The sequence below is a fragment of the Gossypium hirsutum genome, chromosome D04 (assembly GCF_007990345.1).
Source record: "Gossypium hirsutum isolate 1008001.06 chromosome D04, Gossypium_hirsutum_v2.1, whole genome shotgun sequence".
Lineage (NCBI taxonomy): Eukaryota > Viridiplantae > Streptophyta > Magnoliopsida > Malvales > Malvaceae > Gossypium > Gossypium hirsutum.
This window is the reverse complement of record NC_053440.1, coordinates 47314732-47322622: the sequence shown is the minus strand read 5'-3', so window position 1 is coordinate 47322622 and position 7891 is coordinate 47314732. Positions and strand designations below refer to the sequence as shown.

Here is a 7891-nt window from a genome sequence, read left to right as displayed (position 1 = left end):
TAGATTTACCTAGGTCACATAGCACTTTCGGGTTGTAACATTCTGAGGTTTAGGTCATATATGGAATTCAAGAACATGAAGCATCAAAATAGTTTCAAGCATGAAAGTATTTTGGCACATCATATTGTCCCCTATTCTCCCCCTTAATAACCTTTCCCCGCTCATCGCCTTATTTCTCCTTCTCTCACCTTCCTTATTTCTTCACATAGAAAGTCACAACATAATAAAGTAATTATGTCAAGCACATGAGTTTTTGTACACTAATGACTAATTTTTTCTATTTTTTTTTTGAGTTTGTCACATTTGACTTTTTCAACACATCTCACTCACAATACTTTTATTTTTCAAATACTTTTTTTACTCGTTTTCACTTTTTCTGAATTTTCTTTTGTTTTGCACATATTGGTTATCCTATAATCACTATATCACACTACTTCTTCCTATTTCACTCTAATTTCACAAAATCCACCATGATGTATCTACTTAACCTTCAATGCGTATGACCAGACATCTAAATTCATGCAATTATAGGACCAAGAAAAAGGGTAAGTACAAATTGATGTTTTGGCTCAATTTTTGTATGGAGGTTCATTGGGATGTGGTTTCTAGCTCAAAATAGGTACTAAGGATCGATAAATAGGTTAAGATTTTTGGCTTTGGGTTATAACAAAAAATGTCTTAGGTCATCCCTAGATATCTCAATATTCAGAAATTTAATCAATCAAATTTAACTATTTATCATTCATACTAGCATGCTTGTTTCCCTATATTTTCTATTTCATTTGGTATATTCAATTACAAAATGCTTATTTATAGTGTAATATATAGAACTTATTAGTTTCAAAACAAAAATTTTAAAATCATTCACTATCACGCCAAACTTATAGTAAACACAACCAACCTATATACATGCTCGTAACCAATCACTTGTATTTCTACAAGCTCAAGCACACTTTGACAAGAAAAATAAAAATAAAATTTCCTATGTTACCCCCACACTTTAGATAACACATTGCTCCTAAAGTGTAACCCTGAATAAATAAGGATAGAAGTTACCCGATTAATCGTGACATTGTTGTAATCTAATGGTGGGCACTTCCTTGTTTTTCAAAAGCTGGAAAATGTTGTGATTCTTTCACTCGAGGTTCTTAAATAGAAAATTCGAAAACAGAAAATATATATAGAAATCTACTATTACTCCTACTCCTAAAGTAATAAAATAAAATAATCCAAATTAATTACAATCCAAAAATAAAATTTAAAAGTTTTGTCAATCATCGGAATCATCAAAATAGTGTGATTTCCCCATCTCTATTAGTGCCTTCCATTTCCCTGAGACGTGGCCTCGAGAAGAGCTCCTCCCAATGAATGTGCATTTTGGGTTGGGCTATGAATTACGGGCCCTTTTGGCATAGAATATGGCGACCGAAATGTCGTCTCGTAGTCATCATCTTCCTCTTAAATAACTTGCTCGGTGGCTTTTTCCTCCTCCTCTTCTTCATCTTTGCTTCTCTACTCCTCAAATGATTCAGATGTATACATGTTTGTCATGTCGTTTGGTTCTCTGATTTCTTTTATCGCGAAAAATTTGTAATAACTGGTTCTGATTCCTGCATCCATCTAATCATCAATCTATTTTCGAGATTTCGCTCTCTATTCCTTTTCAAGCTTTTGATGTCGGTTTCTTTTTTAGGGATGCGAGGACGTCCATCTTTTGTTTTCTTCGTTGGTTCAATTCTATATATTGTTTTTTATGAAGCTCGAAATATTGGATGCATATAGAATCTCCAATCAGACTTTTTTTCGACTTCATAAATTTCTTGTTTTCTTCCATTGGAACTCTAGCCTTTTCGCATAGAGACGTCACGAGGTGGGGGAAAAAACTCCGACCTTCTGGCCACTAATACATCGCTTCATGCTGCGATAGATCCATCTCACAGCACATATTTATTTTTCTATAAGATACCATACAACAAAATAGCTCAAAAAGTATTGACATTAGATACGTTTAAAGCAGGTGTAATACGAGTACATAAGAATTGCTTTCATATTTTTGCAATTGGGGATATAATTTCTTGATTAAAATTTATAAGTACTTCAGTATTTGGTCGATGGTTCCATATACCCCTTCCTTCAATTAAATATTTTACAACGTCATCCATCGCTACGCCCTTAAATGTATCTAAATCTGTATTATCAAGAAGATCATTTTCATAGTATGAGACGTTGTAAAACTCAAAAATTCTTGAGGAGTAACACGTACCTCCTTACCTATAACTGTTATAGCTTCCCAGATTGCACCGTAAGGTCTACTCGTCTCCTGATCCTTAAAGAGGGCATAAAACTCTTAAAATATAGGAATAACATCATTTTTTTTGGGGTGACTCAAAAACGCTCCCCCCAATGATATCGAACTAATGCGCAAATTTCTTTACATGAAATCATTGATGGTTCGAATCCTTTTTCCTAAATAAATATTTTGCTTTGAAATTTGAGAAATTATTTTTGGGGATCCGAAACCATCAATGTTTCTTGCACATTATTATTTCTAGTTTTTCTAAGAGGCATTTTCAATAAAATCCATCATTACTAAAAAAACTAATAGGATATCAAGAAATGTAGTTAAAGTAATATAACAGTAAGAGTCTTTAGTTGGAACCCTTAACCTTTACTTTAGATCTTGTTGTTTCCTTCAAAAGATTGTTGTCCATTCCCTTGTGAATGCTTGATGTTTCAACCTGCACCGAAAAACAAAGGACAGAAAAGATATTGTAGCAAGATTAAAGGGAAAAAAATGATAAAGGAGATGGTTAGGGTTTAAGGCATTTTGAGAGAATGTGAGGTTTAAGAAAACGTTAAGAGTTGCTAAAGAACCTTCTTAGGTTTAGAATATGGGTATTTTAAAGTTAAAATCGAGTTAAAACAAGTTTAAAGTCGACGGGTTGCACTATGGGTCGAGTCGGCCCTGTAAAATATTGTAGCGATGTTGCGACACAGGGCTTCCATGTCGCGACACCCTTGACAAGATACCGATGCCACAATATCAGGGTTCGATGTTGCGGCACACCTTGAAATTTTTTATTCTGGAGTATACTGGTTCCTATGTCGTGACACATGTGTTGTCTCGAGATGATTTTCTCGATTTGTTGACTCTGTTTTCAGTGTTGCAACACGGAGGTTCCGTGTTGCGACACGGACTCTATTTTAGCCCCTATGCTCGATTTTCAAAGTGTTTTGTTTTTAATTCAAAAAAAATTTTGAATAAAAGTAAATGCTAAACTATTTTTTAGTCTTAAAATACAACATTATAAATAATTTAGTTCCCAAAATATTAAGTTTTGCTACCAGGTTCATCTGTCAGCTCTGTCAATGTACACATGGATGGTCTTTTGATTACTTGTCTATCAATATTCGTCCAGTAGTAGTCAGGCCATTCTACTTTTCTTCGTTTATCCCACTCTTTGAACCTGCTCTTTCATCCTGCATTTATCATAGAGAATACCTTTCGCAAATTAAGATGGTTAGCCACTTTTATAAATATATTATGACCTAGTGGTCCTAAATATTTCTTATAACCCTGATTTTGTGGAGCACACTCATAATATGTTTCACTTTTATCATTGACTTCTCTCTTATCAAATTCCCTAATAATCTTGGTAGGGTCAAAAAATTATTCCAACAAAAGGGACTTTTCCATGTTTACCTCGAAATCTAAAGTTATATATTCAATCCACATCTTATACCTGAGTCATTTTATTAATCCTTCTTCCGACATCTCTTTTAGTTGATAGGCGCTTTTTTCGTATGGTTCTCATAAGAAGTGGGTATTTTCTAGTTTCCTTAACTCTAGCTTCTTATCTATTAGAAGGGCTATTTGATTAAGATTAATTTCTAATTCACTCATAATTCTATTAATATGTATGGTCCTTAGCTTGATTAACGCCGTGAAACTCCCTAAGCTTTTAAATTTTTGAGGTATCTAATTAAGGAATATTGCTTTGTAAAATGTATCAAGGTTGAATGGGTCTTTTTTTTTTACAATTCTTAAGCTCTTCCCTGATTTCTTTTACAAGTTTCAAAAGCTTTGGAGCCTTCTCTATAAGTTCCATAGAAGTTAACACCTTACCAAATAATTGAAATAAGTTTGCATAACTTACTCCTTCAGTTATATGGTAATGTTGCTCATTCTCCCATTGTGATGGAATCTATGTTGTCCGAAGGGAAAATTTAGCACTTGAGACATTATTATGTTCATTTGTCCATTCCACTATTGGTTCTGGCTCAACTTGAACATCTTTTTGTAGCATTGTTTCCTCTTTGAATTCACTTGGTTCCTCTTGATTGTCTTCCTAACTTAAGGTTGCCTGGCTACCCAAGATTTCAGCTTCCCAAGATATTGTTGTTGGGATTTCTTCTTCACCTTTGCCTTCACCTTGAGTTTGATCAAACCCATGGCAGGATATGTCTATGTTCGTGCCCTGCTCACTGTTCTGCAGATATGTTAAGACTTCACCTCTTAGCTGACTCAATTCTAGCATTAACAGTCTTTAATTTTCTTGAGTTTCCCATTCTTCATAGACTCCTTCTTCATAAATTTCATCATCATAATTTATTTTTTCATCGAACCACATGTAATCAAAGTTGTCCATGGTACCGCTGAACTGGTCTCAATGGCTAATTCTATAGGGCTTTTCCCTCTTTTCAAGGGTAGGTGCTGGGATCTTTTGAAGAAAAGAAAAGTGTTAGTAAAATAAAATAAATAAGAAATATAAGAAATTAAATATTGTATCTATAATTTAAAATTTTCCTAATTATTCTATTAAAGTGTAATAATTAAAATTAATCCAGTAACATTGTCTCCCCGGCAATGGTGCCAACAACTTGATCACCTTTAGACATACTAATGTCCAAAGTGTAAATACTACAACTAAAGATATAATATTGAGGCAGTGCCCACAAGTATACAGGTCATGTTGTAATATAGTTACTACGAAGTAGGTGAGTACTCTGAGAATTGTACCCAAGGGAGGCAAGTACTAAATTAATATTAACCTAAACAAAAATAGATCTAATTAGTACTTTAAATAAATTATATTACGATGAACATAAAATAGAGAAATTATCTATAAATCTAAGGAAAGAAATAACATGCAGAAAATAGTGACAAAAGAAAACCTAATCTTTAAACTCAACCAATTCTAAGCAAAGGAGTTTAGTTCGCTTCAGTGCTCATAACTAATTCCTATCTCGGTTTTGTACTCAATCAACTAGTCGTTATCCTATTAAGACATCACGAGCTTCTACTAAGCTAATGAATCAGCAAGAACTACTTATCTCTCGACCTTATAGTCCAGACCGGTCTGGGATAAGAGGTTCATGGATAAACAATACCAATTTTGGGTTAATTCCTACCTAAATGACTTCCTAGGGTTGTCAGGCCTAGGGTTTAAGTTCTTTCTATACCAAACAGTTAATTCGCTATGAAAACCCTATATAGCAATTAATTAATCACACTTCCACTCACTAATCACCCATAAGAGGATTAGTTCCTCATGGAATCTATAAACACTATAAACTTGATGAATAAGATAAACATAAAGAATAAATCAAGAATAAGGTTTAAAAGAATCCTGATTATATTGAATGATTTGAAGCGTAGAAATCCACAGAGAGTTGGTCAAATACACAAATCAACTTCTCCATTAAACACAAACAAAACAAATGAAAATAAATCTAAAGGCTAAAAGAAACTGAAAAATGAAAACTAAATTACAAGGAAAATTTTGAACTATGAAAGTTGTCCCTAAACAAGTGTCTAAAGAGTTTATTTATAGAGTTAAGGTTGGTCTTCCTTAGCCTTAAGTCAGCTGACATTTTTACGTAAAAATACATTATGTGGACCAAAGCGCCCTTAGCTCGTAATTCTTTTTTCGTGCAGGGCCAATGTCATGACATCGAAAGCAGTTTGCTTGGTTTAGGTTCAGCTTCAGGGGTGTGTCGCGACATCCACTGGTTGTGTCGTGACACCAAAGGCAGTCTTGGAATTCTTGTATTATGCTTCCTATGTTGCAACTTTGGATTCTCGTGTTGCAACATAGAGACCAACCTCAAGCTCTTATGCCTTTTAATGGTGTCCTCACACTCACTAAGTACGTTAGCCCTCCTTTAGGCTTAATTCGACCCCTAAGGTCATAAAACAACTCAGATTGCACTTTTTTATTGAATTAAAACTAAATTGGAAAAACTACTTAGCACATAATAGAATTGCTCATATTCAAGCTCTTTAAGTATGAAAACTAATTTAATCTACTACAATGAATTATGGCAGATCAATCCCCATAAAACTCCATAGAATGTAATGCACTGAAGTGCTAGAATGAATAGCAGCGTAGTGCTAGAATATTCTCTCCTATACATATACAAATCCTATGGCATGTCAATTATACTATGGATATGTCTAGAATCGTTTAATAGGGTAAACTCATATCTTTACAAAATCAATACATGTATTACCACCTACTTATCAATTTGACAACCAAGTGGCTAATCATTTCATCATTGTAATGAATTTCATATACATAAACGTACCTGTCCAACTTGAAAACTAAGCCAACATTTAATAAGTTAAATTCTAACACAATTTGTAATCATGTATCACTAGCAATTCAACAAGATTAGTTACTCAATTGAATTTAAAAGAGCAAATAAATTATATTAGTACAAATCGAAATAGCTAATCCTCGACGGCTTTCGCCTTGCCTTTATCCTATGACAGTTGAACTTTGCATTTAGCTACGTTCAACAAATTAACATACAAGTATAATGTCAAATTCTTATGTTCAATTAATTAAACATTCAAATCAAACATGTTATTTATTTATTCAATTTAGTCCCTACAAACTCCAAAATCCGAAATGCTCATAACTTTTAATATATAATATCGAATTAAAATTTGATTTCATATTCTTTCATTAGAGATCTTGTACTTTTAATCTATATCACAATCTCTTAATAACTTTCAATTTGATTCAATTTGATTTCTACTAATAAACAATAATTTTCGGAGCCTACAAACTTAAATCAAGCTTATTCTTAGAACATCTATTACCTTACTAACATAAAAACAATATTTTCTATCCAAAGTTCTCACCGTTCATCTCTCTTTAACTTAACATTCAACATATTTCTAGCTTTATACTACATCAATTAAACAGTCTAACATATGGGCTACTAATATCTAACAATAATTATGAAGATTTTATCAAAAATTATGAAAGAACACATACTTTTTCCTTAGTACAAGCTTCGGCTATGGAGAAAACCAAAGCCAAAATTTCCTCTCTCTGACTTTGCTATTGCCGAAAATGTTAAAGAGAAAGATGACCCACTAAACTATTATCATCCTTATAATTTTAATTAGTGAATAAAAATTTTATTAATCAATGACAATAAAACAATCATTCAAAATATAATGGAATTTAATGGCTTAGATCATATTTTTCCACAAGGGCTATTATGACCGTGGGAAAATTGTTTTTAAGGACATGGCAAATTGCTATCCAAGGACGTACTCCAAGCTTAAATTAGAAATCTCTCATATCTACTTATCTTGCAATTTAGTCCTTGCACTATATAAAACATCTTAATTTATTTATTTACTATTTGATTCTATTTATTAATCCTGTATTCAACTTACGAACTTCTTGATTTGAAATTTTTGAACGGTTCGATTAAGAAATTCAACCTTAAACTGAGTTTTTCGACACCAACGAAAATTGGCTCATTACAGAAAAAGTATATAATTTTATAATATCATTCATTTTTTAAACCTAATTAAAAAGGAATTCTAAGCTAATGCCTTATTGTAAATACACCATTTTAATTAATAAAA

At 32.6% G+C, this 7891-nt stretch overlaps 1 long non-coding RNA gene across 2 annotated transcripts; it reads right to left on the bottom strand.

Moving 5' to 3' along the window:
- Positions 1 to 1206: 1206 nt before the first annotated feature.
- On the bottom strand, positions 1207 to 7372 carry LOC107899043 (uncharacterized). Of its 2 annotated transcripts, XR_001684561.1 has the most exons (5): positions 7287 to 7372; positions 4158 to 4721; positions 3346 to 3480; positions 2272 to 2738; positions 1207 to 2188 (listed from the first exon to the last, which is right to left on the bottom strand). It is a non-coding gene; the product is annotated as an uncharacterized lncRNA (long non-coding RNA). The 2 variants fall into 2 exon arrangements; XR_001684560.1 differs by having other exon boundaries at positions 1207 to 2738.
- Positions 7373 to 7891: the final 519 nt, after the last annotated feature.